Here is a 21,637-nt window from a genome sequence, read left to right as displayed (position 1 = left end):
GCAGTGTATTGTGCTTTTGAAATTTTAATTATTTTAACATAATATTTAGCTAACTAACCATCAAGCTGCTTCCCGCAAGGGTAGGCAGAGAGATTAGGACGTTACACAAATCTGTCTTTGCAAACAATTTTCACCTTTTCCATATTCATGCATTTCCTCATACATTCCCGCCGATTAATCCGTCTCCTGACCTGACCACCTTCAAGTACATATTTAAATTACATGATCATGCCAAGTTTTCCTGGGTCTTCCTCCGCTTCTATTATCAACCACATTTGCCTAATAAATTTGTTTTACTTTTCTCTCTTCACTCATTCTATTTGCATGCCCAAACAATCTTCACACACCTTTCTGATTTTTTTTTGATAATGCCTTATCTCAGCCTTGCATTTTTCCTTTTACCTCCACTCAATCATTTATCAACAACGTTTAGCTGCAAATAGGTCTGAAAGAACGAATTTGGATTGCATCCAGTCTTCTTTCACCTTCTTTTGCCAACTCCATGCTTCACTTCCGTACATACCATAAGAGTTAGAGGCAGGACTCCATTAAAAATGTATATTAAATTTTAGGACAAAATATCAACGTTCTTATTAAGTACTTTTTGACATCTCAACATAGAAGAGTGCTTTCTGTTTTCTTAATTTTCCATTTAATTACACTAAGCCACAGTCACGCGTGACCGAGTAAGTACAGATATATAATTCAAAATAAATTTATATTTTTGGCATGTATTTACTCTTCTTTTAATTTTTTATTATTATGAATACTTATATGTATTTCCGATTTTTGGACATTGATCACCGCAAAATAAAGTTTATGAATATTTTATTATCCACAAATCTATGGATAAAGCCAACATGTAAGCTGGCATTTAAACAAAAACATAATAAATATGTAAATTATTTTCTTTTGATTGATGAAACCTTATTCATACATAGATGTCATGATGAATATCCTAAAATGTTAAAAAATATTTACTTTAATAAACATTTTTTATGTGTTATTATCAGTAACATGTGTTATTATCAGTAAATGATGAATTATTCTCTTTGTTACAGGAAAATTCTTCAGGATGCGGAGTCATCATATGAACTGTGGTGAGTCTCTTTTTTTCGATTATTTTATTGAATCTGTTTACGTATGGAGATAACCATGTTTTTAAACCATGTATCATAATTGATATACCAACCTTTGACGGACATATATCTTGATAACAACACTTATACCCTTATTAATTAATTAATTTATGTGTGAATAAGAATTTTTGTATCTAGGAAGCATGTTCACAAGGGATGGAAAAGTGGATAAGGATATTGAGAGAAGAGTGAATGCAGGGAATAGAATAAATGGTGCTTTTAACAGAGTGATTGGGAATAAGAATATGTCCATGGAAGCCAAGCTAGCGGTTCACAACGGCGTGCTAGTACCGACACTAATGTATGGAAGCGAAACATGGAACTGGCAAAGGAAGGATGAAAGCAGAGTGATTGCTGTCGAAATGAGCTCCCTCAGACGAATGTGTGGAAAATCATTGTATGACAGAATTAAAAACGACGATATAAGAAAGGAATGTAAGGCTGAACGAGGAATAATTGAAAAGATTAGAAAGAGCTCTTTGCGGTGGTATGGACATGTGGAGCGAATGGATAGCGAGAGAATGACTAAGAAAATATATGTGGCGAATGTGAGAGGGAAAACAGAACGTGGACGACCGAAAAAGACTTGGCACGATCAGATCAATCAGAACCTAAAATCTGGCGGTGTCAAAAGTCTGCGTAATCGGAGGGCATGTATGACTAGATGTATGGATGTGAAGGAGGCGAGGAGTGTATGTCAGGACAGAAGAGTGTGGCGTTCCATCCTCTCTGCCTACCCCTGCGGGGAAACGGCGTGATGGTAGTAGTAGTAGTAATCTATGTGTGCATGTAAGTCGTATGTTTTTTTTATACAATCAGTCAGTTTATGTTATATTTCTTAATCGCTTGTGATCTACATACAGTAAAACAAAAACAACAAAAATATTCATGATATCATAATATTTTTCTTTACGTACATGTCGTGTCGCCAACTCTCGACGTTGTCTATTACTTGTGTGAAAGTGTCCCTATTTTGGGCAGTCCAAAACAGCTCCTCGACACTGCGTACCTACTCCAGTCCACTCGTGTATATTATAAAACCAGGAGATCCGCCCTCTTCCGACACCTCTTCGACCCTCGATTCGGTGCCAAACTTGAAAATGCATTTTAAAATTTTAATTTCTCAAAAATTTTGTATGAATTATGACTTTGAAATATAAATATGTAAATTAGTCACCTCAAATCATAGATTTCAATGATATTATAGAACTTCTTATATTCATATATTGTTCTATCCCGATGTTATTCTGTGTATGTCGTCAAACATATTATATTTACTCATTTACTAGAGAAATCTGATTTCGCGACGATTGCTTTTACACGTATGTATAATATATTGTACAGTGATGCCTCGCATTACGTGTTTCATTCGTTGTAGGAGTAAGTTCGTTATGTGAAACTCGTTTTCCCATCGCACTAAATGTTTTTAAAAAATATTCTGTGACATAAAATATGGTGATAATATAAATAAATGGTCACGGTTTTTATTTTATTATGAGATTTAATAGAGTATACCGAGGTTTGTAAAGTCAATTCACCCTTTGCTTCTTGACTGCTGGCTTCTTGAAAAACCTTTCCAAGGTTGTCAGTTACTCCCTCTACTTCAACACTTGCCGGAAACAATGGGCAAGGGTCTCATTGTAGAGATCGTTGATCCTGTTGGCCTCAGCTGAGTTTGGATAGTGAATGTTGGTAAACTCCTGAACCTCTCCCCATTAGTCCAGGATGTCCTTGATGGCAGCAGACGAAATTGATTGATTTGATTGCTCCTCTTCGTCCAACAAGATGAAGCTCCGCTTCGCACTTCATTATATTGCTGAACTAGAAGTGCTTCGAGCTCTTCTTGGTCTTCTCCTAATCTTGTAGATTGGTTTGCAGTAACAAATGACACATCCTTCGCCATTCCGCTGTATTACGCGCCACCCTCTTCAGCTTTTCATACGTTGAAGAGCCCATATCCTCGTACAAGTCGCAAAATTATTCGCGACGTGGGTATCTTCTGGCGTTTGTTCTCTCTTCTTGGTATTCTTCAATAAGCTTTTCCATATTTACGTTGATATACGTTCGTATAATTGCATTGGCTGCGTGCAACCTCAGAGCGTTTGAACAGCTAGATGAAATACGATACAGTCCGTTGTGTGGGTCGCGCAATGGACGAACATAAAATTCGTTGTGCGCAGCGTTCGTTATGCGAGGTATTACCGTACATGTACATTTTATTTGCAGTCTGGTTCTGCGTATGATGAATACGGAGTCCATTGCCTATATATGTCCCCGCAAGGTTTATTATCAATTAGCGATTGCCGTACAAGAGCGCGTTGTTTTGCGTGGAGCACTCTTGACAAGATTATTAATAATATTTCCAAATGAACAGTGACAGGAATCGAAGGCCGATTCGGTAATCGTGATCTCGGCATCATCTGGGCCGCGAGGCGCGCGCTTTTTCGAATTAGAACTCCTCGGCGAACCCAGCGGGGCGTTGCACCAACAAATGTACAATCTTCCCGCCAATCAATCGGCCCCCTGCCGATCATATCACTCTCTGCTTTGCCGACTCGCCGCTCCGCGGAGCGGGAGAAACGTACTAACGTCCGGAAAAAAAAACGGAATTTGCGATTTTTGTTTGTTTAATACCGCCGCTCTGGGCGAAGTTAATAGATATTTAGGAAAGCGCCAAAGAAAGAAACATTGGCAATGATATTAGATCGTTTTTGTGTTTTACTGCGATTGGAGCACGTTCAACAACAAAACTCGCTGAACAAAAACACAGTTATCCATTTTACTTGGAAATTTAAACGTTGTATCTAAAATCTTTAAGTCGGCAGAATTTTTCAACTAGATATAATGTAAACATAATATATACATTGTATTATTGATGTTCTTGTATTATACACTTTTTTCTTCTTCTTTTTACCCTTTTCTGCATCCAAGGCTGCACAGGACACTGCATCCAATTTATGCAATGTTAAGTTGATTTTTAATTTTATGAATGCAAGGTGATCAGTCACGTACAGTATTGATATCGTAGTCGTACAGGAGAAAGTGACCAACTAACAAAACTTAAAATGTTCAGGGGGGGCATTTAAGTTAACTTTTACTTGGCAAGAAAATAAACATCAATGGTAGTTAGTAATTTTTAACAGGTCAATATATTAAACTTCCAACTTTTAAATCCTTTGTATTTTTTGCAGGGCAATATTAAGCTAGTGAGATATCAAACATTCGATGATCACGTTTTTGTCAAAACTGCACTTGGTCACTTTCTCCTGTATGACTACGATATATACATATCAATATATGTACTTAGAATCATTTTTGATGGAATCGAAAAAGAATAAATACCTAAATAATTACTATTTATTCGTAATTAAAATAATTTATTAATTAATACGCCGCTTGCCCTCAGAAGCAAGTAGGGAGAATAGAACGCCACATCACTCTGTCTTTGCAAAAATTATTTGACTCTTCCATAGGCTAGGAGCTGGAATAATCGGCGAGTATGTAGGAGGAGATCAGGAGATGCATGTATGTGGAAGAGGCGAAGGTGGTTTACAAAGACAGATTGGTGTGGAGTTCTATTATCTCTGCTTACCCCTACGGAGAGGCGGCATGATAATGAATTAGTTAGTTAGATTGTGGTCTCGTGGTATATAATATACGTCAATGGGTGTGCCAGTTCATCTTATTGCAATATTTTATTTAAACTTCATTTACTTTAAATAAATATTAACATTGACGGGCTTATTGCTAAAAAGCAATATCTTCCCACCAACCAAAAACAGACTAGTGATATTGGTCAAATATTTCAATCGCTTCAACAAAATTTTGTAGTATTTTTATAAATATTTTTTTTTAATCTTTCTTTCCTCCCCCATAGTAGTCCTCCACGCCTTCGCTGAATTCATCACTCTACTCCATATCACCTAACTGTTACTTTTGACTAATTATGTTATCCACAACAATACGGGTCACCCATCCACCGCTGCAGCAGATGACTGTAATTCATTATTACCGACATGCATATTCTCAGACGATTTTGCACGTGGGCATCGTCGAATCGCCTAGAAAACATCTCGAATCTTGATATTAATATAATCGGATCTTTGAGCGGAGAAAACTATTGAAAAGCATTGACAGCTGTTGCGTACGGGTGATTGATGATTATAGCGAAACCTTCATTATGTGCGTGTTAATTATTTCAAAATATGTTCGTCAGATTTTTTGTAATTGCAATTTCAAGATATCAGCTGTAATATTTAAAAAAAAACTAGTAAAATACTACAACTTCGATTAAACTGTAAATGAAAATCAGTCATACCAATATGAAGAAATGTCACCAGACTCATTCTCTGGTCAAATAAAATTAATGTGGAAAAAACCATACAGTTGTCCATTTTTGACATCGCGACATAAATGAAAAATAATATGGCCTGAGTATTAACAGGACTTGTGACCTATCATAGGCTGGCTCAGTGATCACTTTACACACGTGTAACATTCACCATTCTACCCATGATTGACAACCCCACTACTCAAATTTGTTGTATGATATGTCAAAATGCAAAATAACTCCAATTTTGTGAACAAGTATTTGGACACACTCAAAGTGTAGAAACCCCAATTTTATGAACAAGTATTTGGACATACTCAAATTGTTGTAAATAGTTATCGTTTTATTTATTTTTAAAATGCATCTAAATATCATAAAAAAGAGAATAATTGAAATTATTTGGCATGAAAGATCATCTCATTATCTGTTTTTAACTGCTGGTGAGAGAGGATTCCATTCCATTGAGTTCGCAACAGCAAAGGCGCCAATGTTTATTACTTTTTATTTTATTATTTCTTCTCATCTCTCATGATCTGTGCACTAATCAATATATACGAGTATGTGTATATAATTACCATCCATTGTTTTTATACGAAAATCAGTAAATGGTTAAGTTAACCTCATTAAAACTTCGATTTTTTAAATTTAAATTTTACTAAGTAAATAACATTATTTCTTAAAATCTACTGTGACACGTGTTTCGATGCATTCTGTATCATTTTCAAAAACCACGTGTCATAGTAGATTTTAAGAAATAGTGGTATTTACTAAGTTAAACTTTAATTAAAAATGGATAGATTTTACCACAATGTGACTGCCGAATCAATCAATGAAATTATGATTTTTTTAATTATTATTTTGTATTATAATTTTCAATATTTAAATTATCATTTTGCTTATAAATAAAAATAAAACTTGATACTGGCAGAAACACCCTTTCACTGGGTGACTGCTAAAAAAAATCGAAATAAAAAAATTGTATCTGTTGCCTGTTGCGACTACTGGATTTTCCGTGGTGTTGGTATTCAGGCTGCAACTATTAAATGGCCATAATTTATAAGAAGACACATTAGGAAGAAGATTACGACTTGCGTCAATAACTTTAATGGAAAGTATTTCCAGAATGTACGATACAGCTGGTCTAACCTCCCACCTGTGTCTACATACATACACAATGCTTACTCTTCGATTACAACCAAACATGAAGACTAAAAATATGTCAGCAATCAAACAATTACTGGCCCGATAGAAGTAAAAGTGGGCAAGTGTAGTTATTGTAAAATAAAGATCAATTACTGTTGGGCTTATGTCCATTTTTGGACATTCTGAATAAGTGTGAACATTCTTGAAACATTTGACATTTCGCTCACTCCTTTCAACAACGTCATGTATCAAAAAATCGTCAATTTTCAGTTGTGCGTGTTTTCGGAATGCCCAAAAAATGTTCTATATACCAGCAAAAGAGACATATTTTTAACTTAATATTTACCGCTACAGGGCAGAAAGTGTTGTTTTTGCATTTTGAAGAAAATATATTGTTTAATTATGTTTTATATACACTAAATATTTTTCAAATGAAGAAAAAACATTCAGGTTTAAAAAGATCTGTTGCACAGTAAAAAGTTCAATAAGTGGCTTGATATTTATTTTTAATACATTTTAATATACTTATATTTAAATTAAAACTATATCCTGAAAACTCAAGTTTTTCGATATATGACGTTGTTGAAAGGAGTGAGCGATATATGATGATATAAATTTGAATTTTCACTTTATTTTGAAAAAAAAATCTGTAAAAATGTCTTCGAAACATACCCGTATTCAAATAAGAACATTTCAAATAGAACATAAAAAAATGATGAACCAACTATGAAAAAGCATATCAACATTTTCCAGTTTAAAACCTATTTTAAAATAACACTGCCAAGCAAATTAGTAACTAAAAGTGCAAAAAATAAAATAAAAAATGTACGAAAAAACTCTTGTAATGCAACCGAACTACATGTTTTTTTCTTTAGTTATTTTGTTCAAGTAAACCATTTAAATGTTACATGTGAACACGTTATTTGGATTGAATATAAAAAATAGCATACTTATAAAAGACCGTTTTTTTTAGTTTATTGATGTAAACGCGACTATTTTTGAGAACTACAAATGTTGTAATCAACACGTAAAAATACAAACTGTTGGATTTTTTTTACCTGTAATTGAAAACATTTGTACACTACGAAACTAGTCGTGTTCATATAAAAAAAAACAAAAAGTGGTCCTATACAAGTGTTTCACTTATAAAAATATATAAAAAATCATGTTATTCAAGTAAATGCCAAATCAATTAAAAATGTAATTTAGTATCATTCTTCTTATGTACCATGTTTCATTTATCGTTCCATGATTTTTAATAAAAACATTTTTAAGGAATAGAAAATCTTTCAGTTATGGATTTGACAGATACTTTGTGGTAACATCTATCCCATCCTTTCGGAATCTTAAAATTTACTTAGAATTTACCAATAATCATTCAAATCTATTGTGAAGCGTGTTTCGATGCACTCAGGATCATCATCAAAAAGCGATCGCTTTTTTAAAATTGCATGGAAACTAGTGGGGACACTTTTATTTTAACACTTACTTCATTTTTCATAACAACCCACGTGACAGGAGGCCAAATCGAAAAGCAAGAAACGGGCTAAGTATTCTACACATTTAATTGATAAATGAAAATACATATCAAGACGAATATTTGTTTTTTATTCTTAATATATAATTATAACATGGTAAGTATATGTTATAAGTGAGTGTGTCCATGGTATTGTTTGTATTGTATTATCTTCTTCCTTACTCTATACCAACTTATCGTCTTTGTGGAATGTTAGGGTCAGATCTCCTCGTCCTCAGGTTGTAGGTCATTCTATCATGTATAATGTCACCTAGGTCATGCCTTCGAATCATGTTATCTTTCTGTAGCATTCATTTTTAAGTCTTCCTCCATCACTACACCAGCATGCAAATAAGACTATATCTCCACCACTATACGACTATTCACACACTTTTGACAGCACTAAATGTTAGTGAATGTCACTAATGAATAATAACTAACTATATTATTTCGAGAAATAAAAATACTTTGTGTTCTGATCCACTCACATTTTTATAAACCAACTAGTTTCGGCAACAACCTGTTGCCCTCTTCAGGGTTTCATTTATTACTAGTAATAAATGAAACCCTGAAGAGGGCAACAGGTTGTTGCCGAAACTAGTTGGTTAATAAAAATGTGAGTGGATCAAAATACAAAGTATTTTTATTTCTCGAAATAATATATCAATATGATCCACAAAGTTAATGCTTTCAATATTAAAAAAAAATAACTAACCAACTTGTTTACTAAAGTATTTGGACACTCTCAAAACGTTATATTTGTTGTTTTATTCTGCAAAGATTTTTTCACATCTTTATTTATTATATCTCAATTTTTTTTATTGCACGAATCATTTTAGATCCACCAAGTTTAAATAAAATGCCATCTACATTTAATATTAGCACATATCATAACAGAGCAAGGTATCGATGTAATATTGAAGTCTCACGATGATATTGGAATTTTTTAGGGACCTGTCCAGTGCGGTGGTGTTGTCATGTCTAATGTCTAGTTTATGCGTCGGGAATTCCTCCTCAGCTTGTAAGGCTGGGTCCGGATCTGTGATCAACACCAATTACACGATAAGATGTCAGATACTGTCCGAGTCGCTCGACACCACAGTACATGATGTAGCCTTTGGAGGCTTTGGTCTCGAGCGAAAGAATCCAATAATATCTAGAGGAAGAATATCAAACTGTGGGTAGGTACATACAAACTCTTTAAATATTATATTATAAATGCGATTGTATTATCTGGAGTCGATTATATTAACGGTATACATATACAAGTCTACCAATCAACAAAATGACTCGTCTGCAATCAGTGTTAAGGGTTTACGTCCATTTTTGGACACTCGAATAAGTGTGAAGCATTTGACATATTGCTCACTCCTTTCAACAACGTCATAAATCAAAAATGAGCAAATTTCAGTTGTGCATGTTTTCGGAATGCCCAGAAAATGTACTATATCCCAGCAAATATTATATTATAAATGCGTTTGTATTATCTGGAGTCGATTATATTAACGGTGTATATATACAAGTCTACCAATCAACAAAATGACTCGTCTGCAATCAGTGTTAAGGGTTTACGTCCATTTTTGGACACTCGAATAAGTGTGAAGCATTTGACATATCGCTCACTCCTTTCAACAACGTCATAAATAAAAAATGAGCAATTTTCAGTTGTGCATGTTTTCGGAATGCCCAGAAAATGTACTATATCCCAGCAAATATTATATTATAAATGCGTTTGTATTATCAGGAATCGATTATATTAACGGTATATATATATGTACAAGTCTACCAATCAACAAAATGACTCGTCTGCAATCAGTGTTAAGGGTTTACGTCCATTTTTGGACACTCGAATAAGTGTGAAGCATTTGACATATCGCTCACTCCTTTCAACAACGTCATAAATCAAAAATGAGCAAATTTCAGTTGTGCATGTTTTCGAAATGCCCAGAAAATGTACTATATCCCAGCAAATATTATATTATAAATGCGTTTGTATTATCTGGAGTCGATTATATTAACGGTGTATATATACAAGTCTACCAATCAACAAAATGACTCGTCTGCAATCAGTGTTAAACGCAGCAGTGAAACTAATTTTTAAAATTTCTAAAATCAGTCACATCACCCCACTACTTCACCAACCGTACTAGTTACGCTTTCCCGAAAAGGTTGAGTAAAAACTCTGTCTACTGATGTAAAAATCAATACATAATATGACTCTAAAATATCTAAAAGTGCTGTGTATTCCAAACGATTTGATTGATAGGCGTCTCACGCTTCTGTCGGCTACTGCTTCTTGCTGCTTAGTAGTTAAACATAGTGAGAGTGAAACGTTCTATGGAAAAATCGCATTTATTTTCTAAATCATTCCCAATATGAACTTTTTCCCTGTCTAATAACAATGAGATCTTATAACAATCGTCCCCCTCCGTAGTGTAATGGTCAGCACGCTCGGCTACCGTTCTGGAGGTCCCGGGTTCGATTCCCAGGGGGGGTCAAATAAATATAAGTGATTTTTTCACTCTAATATTTATTCAATATTACCCTTGACTGTTACCTGAAGCGGAGGGCTGATCACCTTTCCTTCGTGTGTTAACGATCAAGATAACACTGTGTTTATATAATGCAGTGCCCTATGCACCATTGGGGTGCGGATAAGGGTTTAAAAATTAAAAAATAACAATGAAGCGCCCTTGAGATAGTATTTTACGAAAATGGCGCTGTATAAATTATTAAAATTTATCGTTATAATTATTTTTATTACCCTTTTTATCATTCATCGTTCACGTAGCCCAATACCACTTAAATCGCTACTTCACAACTAACGGTTTTGGAATAACCATTCATGATCAGATCAACTGTAGACATCATCTAGTCAATTGTAATCTACAGATAACCTGATGATGTCATGGTTATTCCGAAACGGGTTGTCAGGTAGAGTTTGAAGTGGACGATGAATGATAAGGAGAGTGTTATATTACCATACTACAAAGTTAACAATTCTTTTAATATTCAGAAATAATTAAATATTACTCGTTTATTTTACTCCGCCTCCGTAGTGTAATGGTCAGCACGCTCGGCTACCGTTCTGGATGTCCGGGTTCGATTCCCAGGGGGGGTCAAATAAATATAATTGATTTTTTCACTGTAATATTTATTCAATGTTACCCTGGCTGGTACCTGAAGCGGAGGGCTGATCACCTTTCTTTAATGTGTAAACGATCAAGATAACACTGCGTTTCTATGAAGCAGTGCCCTATGCACCATTGGGGTGCGGATAAGGGTTTTTTTAAATTATATTTTACTATTTGCATTTAACAAAATACATACTTGTAGTTTTACTATAGACGAAATGAAATATTTTTTGATAAAATAAAAACTAAGTTGATAAAGAAATATTCTATCTAAGTAGTTATGCTTTTATGACAGTTAATTTAAATTGTTTTATTTTAAGATTACTTAGGTGGAAACCTAAAATTGAAATAGTTTTTTTTTGTATTTTATTATATTATGTTATTTTTGTCGAAATATTCTGTTGGTTTTCCAATAAAAAATAAATAAATAAAAGTTTTAAGTCATTTGCACGGTAACAGAACATATGTTGTCATCGTTTGTGAATCATTTATCATTCCGCGTATGGTTTTCTACATCTATACCTCTGTTTGTTGTTAATTCACATTGAATCGGTGGACCGGAATATGATTTACATTGAATTATTACTAAAACAATTTGAGAAGCTCTGGTAAATGGAATCTAGCGTGGTCACGTGATGAACAAAATCTCGCACCTTCCTCTGAGATCTATCGACATTATCAGGTGTCAAAAGACATTCGACAGTCTATCTGGATCGGACTGTTACCGGTGCCTTTGGTTCCGAAGATGTTCGTGAAGATAGCTCCGAAACGTCGGATGGGGAGAGAGGAATAAAGGGAGGAAGTGAGGAAGTGAGGTTCAATAGCGAGTCATGAATCATTAACTAAAAGGCACTGCTAGTATTGGAAAAAATACCCATGTATTTATCATACAAAAATATTGGTTTCATGTTTGAGTAAGTTGTAAAGACAATTCAATCATAATACAACATTTTGAGTGTGTCCAATTACTTGTTCACAAATCTGGATTATCTTCAATTATGGGAGTTAATTTTTATATTATTTTTTGATTTAGAATATATGTAAGTCTGGGCATTTACGGGGCTGACAACCGTCATAGGCTGGTTTAAGTGATCACTTAAATCATAGTAAATAACATATTATACTTTCATTAGGACATTAAATGATAATTTTAAAATTTAAGGATCAATGAAAATACTTCGTTCAATACTTATTTATTAATAATTCATAAAAAGGTTTGTGTGACATTTTTATGTTCATACAAAACTGGAAATTGTGAAAAAATGCAAAGTTTGGTAGTAGCCGAAATGTTGAATATATACGGTTAAATGGTGAAACATATATTTACTCTGACTCTTAATCATTACTTTCATATTAGTTTCAATAATTATTTAAATTCTCACATGAATTAGTATGATTTTATGAAAAATATCGTCAAAATAATATGTTGGGTAATGTATCCAAAATAAAACATGGTTTATTGGATTGAATTCTACATTTATTTATGTATAATAAGTGACGCGTTTGGTCTTAGGACATTATCAAACACTATCGTGTTTGATAATGTCCTAAGAAGACGAAACGCGTCACGTATCAATATATACATAAATAAATGTAGAATTCAATCCAAAAAACCGTGTTTTATTTTGGATATATTACCCAACAATTCAATATGGAATTCTACCAACTGTCTGCAGTTACAATAAATAGATCCTCAGAGTCTATAGTTGATGTGATGACGAAATTATTATTCTGAAACGGATGAGTCGATAGATCCTTAGAGTTGATGTGATAATAAATAGGAATACAAAATTGATGATGAAGGCATTCGCCTCGAAACCGGTTGACTTTATATAGTAATTAAGTTTAAAATAATATGTAACGTTTTGTTCAGGTAAACTTCTATGGTTTTTACCTCATAACATAATCTAGTATACCTTATATGATGATTTGTAACCTCAGATTTTTATTTATTTTTACTATTTATTTAGAAATGATAACATCATAGAAAGCTATAATTTTCTAAAACCTTTAAACGAAAAAAGGTAAACATTGATTTCCGTCTCAGTTTTCATAAAAATTTGTACTTAATACACCATATTTTGATGAATGTACAACATATTATGTACATATATAATTATCTGAGCTATATAAAGCTTGTCAAGCATGTCACACACCTCACGAAAGATTCGGGGTGGTGACCATCCCTTATTCCTCCCACTTCCGGCGTCTCCTTCCTACCGCTGACCGGATGCGGCCGCCCCAACGGATGGACGTTTCAATTTTATATGACACTCACCCCGCCTCCAACTACACACTACCTGACTTCCGCTCTGAACGTGACGTCAGAAGGCTTTATCTATTTAATCCTAAGGCTTGTTAGATAAACTTTTAACAAAATATTTTAAAATAATTTACAAGAATAATTATCACCGACATACCAAAATAATCTAACAACAGTACATACGAAAATACATACATACAAAAATATACATCTTTCCAAAATTGATGCAATATGGTGTTTAATAATGCGCAAATGGTGAAAGTTACAAATGTTTATAAAGTAATAAATGTTGTTTAAAAAGCATTGTTATCTTTGTGGTATGGTAATATGTATAAGACTCTCCTTATCATTCATCGTTCACTTTGTGTAATACCACTTTAATAAGCACTAATTCGTGATTTCCTGTTTCGGAATAATCATTCCATCATCAGGTCATTAAAATGAAATTATTAGGGTCTGACATTTAAACAAAAGTATAATTTTGAAAGAGAGAAAGATATCACTCGGCGAGTGGTTATATACTAATATTACTAACATTTTTGTAAAAATTTAAAAAAGTAAAAATCACAAACCACAAAGTAAATACTAATAATATTGAGAATGAAATAGATACGCTACACCTAATATGATTAAAAAATGTATTGCAGAATTTGCAAACGGAAGGATAATTTTGAATCCTTCAAAGTCAAAAATTTTTTAGTTGGAAAAAGAAGCAGAGGAAGACCGAGGAAAACTTGGCACAATCAGGTATGTCAAATACTTGAAAACGGCCGGGTCAGGAGTCGTAATAATCGTCGGGTATGTATAAGGAGATGCATGAATGTAGAAGAGGCGAAGAATGTTTGCAAGACAGTGTGGTGATGCGTTCGATTCTCTCTGCCTACCCCTGCGGTGAAGCGGTGTCATGGTTAGTTAGTTAGTTAAAACATTGGTTTGTTGAAAATATATTATCAATATCAAAAGTAAGACAAATGATTTTATATTTTTTTTGAAAAACCAACTGTTTTAATATTCGCCAATCTAGCGATCATTAGTCATTAATATTAATGTATGGTCAACGGGGGACCGTTTCGAAAAAGGTTTTGCTGAAAATATTTGTTCATGATACCCTATTACGGGGAGAGGTTCAAACCGAGATGAGATTTGAGGGGATGAAAAATGAAAGAGAATGGGGAGGCGAAGGGATGGTTTTGGGGTAGATGGGTAGAAAAACAAACCGCGGTCATCTTTATTTATGAGAACCATTGACTTGCGAAGTGTCCGACCGTAATACATACATAATTTGTATGTACATATATATGGCATGGTGATATTTATACGAAACCAAATTAAGAGAGATTTTTAATTGATTCTAGATCCGGCTACGCGTTGATATGGCTCAGTCTGGTCGACCGAAAAAGAAAGTAAAGAGAATACAAACATTGTTAAAACGTTTAATTTCACAATGCTTGTGTGTTTGCAGTATTTTAGCAGTCGTCAAGAAACTCGCTGTCCGTCACGGTCAATGTTTATTACTGCGTATCTCTTCATTTGAAGCATGATAATATTTTTTTTTTTTCATTTGCGCAGTGTGGTTGTCTGTCATGGGAAGAATGGTGAATGTTAGATACATCGTAAAAAGTGATCACATAAAAAACATTTTAAAAGTCGTTGGCCCTGGTAATGTTCATTCTTCTTTATCTATGTTGAGAAATCAATACAAATCTTTACATAAATAATTCCTATGTGGAGACAAAGTCAGAAATTGTAAATAATGATTTGGATTTATACTGGAATTATTTTAAATAAATTATAATTTTTAGTGAAAAACAGTATTTTTTAACAAATTTTAAACATTTTCGTGGTAATTTGCCTTTATTTATTTTTATTTAACGGGAAAAGCTCTAGGGATTGCAAAAGAAAATATATTAAGAAAATTTAAACTCCGAATATTAAATACGTATTCATATATATGCCCTAATATCTGGGCTCCTGTTATATCGAACTAAAAATATGCCCTAAAACTCAGTGAAGGATTTGTTAAAAAAATTAAAATAAATATATACTTATGGATATATATATATATATATATATATATATATATATATATATATATATATATATATATATATATATGTTTATATATATATATATATATATATATATATATATATATATATATATATATATATATATATATATATATATATATATATATATATATATATATATACATATATATATATAAACATATATATATATATATATATATATATATATATATATATATATATATATATATATATATATATATATATTTATATATATATATATATATATATATATATATATATATATATATATATATATATATATATATATATATAAATGGATATTCAATTATAAGTAATAATTTCAAAATTTAATTAAAAATAATCATTTAACTCATGATAATAATACCAATGATTAAAGAAAACACTTGTTTTTTACCACTTGAGTTTTATTATAGAAAAAAAAAGTGTTTTCTTTAATCATTGTAACATGTCTTACCACAAAGTTAATGCCGAAACAATAAATAAAATATAATAATACCATATTCTTATCTTCTGTGCTCCTGTTAGATCAAACTTAAAATATACCTAAAAATCAACATTAGAAGTTTTTTGATATTTTTTTTAAATACACGATTAAATAAATACACAAATATTTCAATTAAAGTAATAATTTACATACGAAATAAAAATATAATAATTTAGCTTAGGGTAATATTACCTCGTAAGCGAGGCATAAAGTAGGTTGTCGACGAACTCGCATTAAATTCTCATATTGAGCTAGCTATGCAGCGGTCTACTTTGGGAATGGGTTGGCTCGCAATAATGGCATTGCGCACATTGACCCTTCGTTTACGAGTCCGGCTATCGGGGTTATAAAAATTCACTTTACAATATATTTTCGTGATATTTTATTTTCATGCGATAAAACTCCGCGGTCAGAACTGCATACTCCCCGTAGTATCATTCCTTTCCTCTCCCATTCCTTTTCCCCTGCTCACTCCGCTTAACAAATCTCTGCATGGTGAGCTGCACAAGATGTATGAGGGGTGTCTCTCCCTTACATCCCCGAAGGCATGTTTCCCTGGTAATTCCGTGTCTATAAAACGTTTTACAATATTGTCTTTGAAAGCCGTACGTTAAATCGCAACTTATTTTTCATTAAGCCCAGGTAACATATCGTTCACTCCTTTCAACAACGTCACCTATAAAAAAAACTTGATTTTCCAGGAGATCGTTTTTATAGTTTAAGAATATAATAAAATGTATTAAAAATAAATAAAAAGCCACTTATGGAACTTTTACTGTGCAACAGATCTTTTTAGGTAAAACCTGAAAGTTTTTTCTCCATTTGAAAAATATGAAGTAAGTATATTAAAAAAAATAATTAAACAATACCTTTTCTTCAAAATGCAAAAACAACACTTTCTGCCCTGAAGCGAGTAAATATTAAGTTAAAAATATGCCGCTTTTGCTGGGATATATTACATTTTCTGGGCATTCCGAAAACATGCACAACTGAAATTGACGGTTTTTGATATATCGTTGTTGAAAGGAGTGAGCGATATGACGCCATTGATTTTTTTTAAATACCGTTTTAAACTAACTAACTACAACATCACGCAGATTCTCTGCAGGGAGAGAGAACTGAACGCCACACCACTCTGTCTTTGCAAACATTCTTCGCCTCTTCCGCATTCATGCATCTCCTCATACAAACCCGCCGATTATTTCGACTCCTTACCTCACCACTTTCAAGCATTTCAAATACACGATCATGCCAAGTTTTCTTTGATCTCCCTCTGCTCCTGTTTCCAACTACATTCGCCTCATAATTTTTTTACTGTCTTTGCATAAATATAATAAAATTTCAGCACTAAAACGGTTAAAACTCTCTTTGTAAGCTCATGTTTGCTACCAAACTTTTTTTAACTTTCTCTCTCATACGATGTTCCGCAAAACGATGTATGATAGATGCTCGAATGATGAAATAAGAAAAGAATGCTAGGCTGAGATAAGCATTGTCGATAAAATTTTATTAAAGAATGTGCGTTGAGTTGGTTTGGACATGTCGCTCACTCCTTTCAAGAACATCATAAATCAAAAAACTTGATTTTCAGGAAAACGTTTTTAAAGTTTAAAAATATAATACAATGTATTAAAAATAAATATCAAGCCACTTATTGATTTTTTTACTGTGTAACAGATCTTTTTAGGTAAAACCTGATTGTTCTTTCTCCATTCGAAAAATATTTAGTTTATTTAAAAAAATCATTAAACAATACATTTTCTTCAAAATGCTAAAACAACACTTTCTGCCCTGTAGCGCGTAAATATTAAGTTAAAAATATGCCGCTTTTGCTGGGATATAGTACATTTTCTGGGCATTCCGAAAACGTGCCTAACTGAAAATTAACGATTTTTGATTTATGACGTTCACGAAGGAATGAGCGATAAGTGACGAATAAATGAGGAAAGAACTATATTACATATTTGTAATGCGAATTTAGTTGGAAACAAGAGCAGAGGAAGACCGAAGAAAACTTGGCAGGATCAAGTATTTTAAATACTAGAAGGTGGTCAGTCAGGAAAGGAGTCGGAATAATCGGTGGTAAGGTTCGAGAAGATGCATGAACGTGGAAAGAGCGAAGATTGTTTGCAAAGACAGTTCGGTGTGGCGTTCTATTCTCTCTGCTTACCCCTGCGGGGAAGCGGCGTGATGGTTTGTTAATTACTTAGTTGTAGTGTCAATAATGAATTTATTATGAATATCCCTTGAAAACTAAGTCAATCGTACTTCCTATTAATGTCCAGGATTCCTTAAGGCGCAACTTAATTTTCTCTAAATGCAGGTAACATTTTACTTAATTGATTTTCTTTTTCTTAAAGCACCATTTTTGTACTGAAAAAAATTATTTTTGTCACAATAAATGTATGGTTTTGAAAAGAAAAGAGTAACAGAAAGGTAATGAATTAAAAAGATATTCAAAATTATTTTTCTGTAGATGTATTATATATTTTACAAAAAAACAACAACGAAAAATCAAAATACATTTTTTTTCAAAAAAATCGGGCGTGAACGGACATATGACCTCTCCAGCGGTCTCTGGTGGAATGAATTATGTATTTGCGAATATCCCCTTAATCACGATTTAGTTTTATAACTTTCTAGGAATATTGACATGCATGACGTCATAACGTAGTTTCCCCACGTGGCGAATGCGTGTTCACGCACGCCTAAGAACGCACACACGACGATTTCACGAAAATCCATCAGATTTTTATTTCCAATTATCTGTTCGGCTATAACCAATTTCACGGGAATTGGACTCGATCGAATCTTCTTTCTGAACGTGATTTGACAAGTGACAGCACGTAGTGGTAGAGCGCTTGTTCCACGATGTCGCTGGTCACGGGTTCATTTTTTGCCTATCAATAGAACACCGTAAATTAGTTAAGTAAATTACTTGCAAAATTTTGCTTGGAAAAGAATACTAAAAATAAGAACGGTGTTTGTTTTTTTGTTGACATTTTACCATAAATGTGAAGAAGAATATGAGAGTCTGGGTATTAACAGGGCTTATGAGTTGTCAAACGGTATAAGTAATCACTTGACACATGTGCAATATTCACCATTCTACCCATGATTGACAACCACACAAGTAACAATTTTAAAAAACCTTGATATATGATCATTTTCCTAAATCATGTACGATATATGGTAAGGCCTGTAATTACCCTGATTTCCATATTCTTCATCTAAAATTTGTGAAAAACCCAGATTCAACATTTGTGAACAATTTGGACACACTCAAAATGTTGTGAATAATAATAACTTGTCAAATTAGCTGTAAAAATCACCTTTTCAGGCGTTTACCAGGTATGTGAAAATAATCCGGATTCGGATCTTGAATATATCTAAATAGAAGTTTTCTCAATCCAACATAAATGGCTGTCGTGAACTCATTTGTGTGATAAAATTGATCATATATCTGTCTATATAGCTGTCGTGAACTCATCTGTGTCATAAGATTGATCATATATCTAGGAGTTCCAAAAAATTGAGTTGTGTGATTGTCAATCATGGGTAGAATGGTGATTATTGCACTTGTGTAAAGTGATAGCTTCATCGGCCTATGACTATGTAGTCACAAGCCTTGTTAATACCCAGAATTCCTTCCTCTTCATCAATGTTATGGTGTAAAAAAAAATCCTACATGAAGAAAACCCAGATATGCGAACAAGTATTTAGTCAAACTGAAAATGCTGTGATATATTTTTGCTTTAAAACCTATGTACCTACATTAAAACCAATATTTTAATACATTAATGTACGTACATATATGCTCCGAGTAGATAGATGAAAATAATTGATAATCACTGTCATTCTATCCCCAATCTTGTGATTTAAGAGTAATTTTAAGAACGGTGATTTTATTGCCAGATGATATGATAATAGTCTATCCAAAAATCATCCTACCACAACTAACATGACGTTTAAGTTTTCGTCTTGTCTAAAATGTAACTCATAGCTGCATTAAACAGGAAAAGTAACAGGGAGGCATCACGGCGAGGAGATAGCTGAATGACGTGCCATTGACGCGCCTTACGAAGCAGAATAATGAGTATGAAAAATTGTACCTCCTCTGAACGTTATGCTTTCCTGGTAACTTAAATTACATTTAATCAACATAAAATCAAAATGTCTATTAGATTCTGTGGTTTTGCGTCATTATTTCAATTGTTTTAAAATTTTACCCTTTTTTTGCAATTTGTTTTAACAATTATTTTCGTGTTGCCTTATTTAAATTCAATTTTAAATAATTTTAAAATTAATATCTGAGGCTTGTTAGGCCAGCTCACGACTCACAAAAAAATGAAAATATGACCGCAGTAAAAATGCCTTAGTTTTCGAGAAATTTTTATGTATAATATTTCCTGTGTTTTACTTTAGAAAAAAAGATTTGGCTTTTTTAATGCAAAATGAGCAGATTGTATAATTATTAATTTTTTTAGGAATTCTGACGGAAATAATTGCCTTGGTTTATTTAAGTGAGAATTGTTTATTTGTGTTTTATTGTGAAACATAAATTAGAATCCTAAAATATGAAGATTTGAAGAAGTGACAATTAAAAAAACGGATCTAAGGCGTAGATGATCTCGAAATTCATAAAAGTAGAAATATCTCGAAAACGAAGATACTTTTACTAAGGTTAAGTTTAGTTAAGATTTTTCGTTGTTGTTTAAAACTGACCTTTTGTATATTTCAGTGAACATAAATATAATAATCGTTTAATGAACAAAATAAAACAGCCTCCTTGTTGATTGACTGAGAATTGTAACCTTTGATTGATTTTCAACTACATAATTAAATTCATTATTTAAGAAACTGATTCCTGTCAGATAGAAATAATGAAATTCTACTTTTGATAACGTGATACCATGTGTGACGTAATGTTTCAACGATTTTTATAAACCGCAAAGTTGGCAGGCGTGCGTGGATCGACAGCACTACACGAGGCTGTTCTTCGAGCTAGAGTCGTGAACATCAGAAGCTGTCTCGCTGTCAGCAAGGCATGCCTTGAGTAATTTGATTGGCACGTTAAACTAGCGGAAAGGTTCATCAGACGCGAAGCAGGCAATACCGCCAAGGTTGTAAGTACAAATTATAACTTCTGTAATGTTATAAATACCTTATAGGTGTAGGGTGAACTGTAGAGTAACTGACCATTGTTAGTTGATAGATACTGCCAGTTACTGGCCACTTTTACGCCACCCAGCTATTACTATTTATGTTTTTTCTCAATGCTATTCCATAAGGCGTTTAACATGGTTTCAGAAAATAAGACGTTTAATTGTTTTTTATAAAAAAGTTAGAATTTTAAAGAATATATTCACAGTAATAATTCTGATTCATAGTACAGACCATGAGAGCACGCCGCACAGGCTTGCCAACTTGACGACTAACGCACTTGCTAGTCTTAAGAATAAAAGATATGGGCAGGTATTTTCACTGACGTTATATGTTGTGTCCACCTCCGTAGTGTAATGGTCAGCACGCTCGGCTACCGTTCTGGAGGTC

General features: G+C 33.0%; 1 long non-coding RNA gene across 2 annotated transcripts in view; it reads left to right on the top strand.

Annotated features, from left to right (window-relative positions):
• Positions 1-21,637, top strand: part of LOC148306463 (uncharacterized) — a 784,100-nt gene that overhangs the window by 462,553 nt on the left and 299,910 nt on the right. For both annotated transcript variants that reach the window (XR_015837997.1, XR_015837996.1), the window contains exon 4: positions 1,062-1,100. This is a non-coding gene — a long non-coding RNA (uncharacterized LOC148306463). The remainder of the gene's footprint in view (positions 1-1,061; positions 1,101-21,637) is intronic.

The sequence above is a fragment of the Brachycentrus maculatus genome, unplaced genomic scaffold (genome assembly GCF_059751285.1).
Source record: "Brachycentrus maculatus isolate JH-2025_06_01 unplaced genomic scaffold, ASM5975128v1 h1tg000240l, whole genome shotgun sequence".
NCBI lineage: Eukaryota > Metazoa > Arthropoda > Insecta > Trichoptera > Brachycentridae > Brachycentrus > Brachycentrus maculatus.
This window is presented reverse-complemented; position numbering and strand designations above follow the sequence as displayed.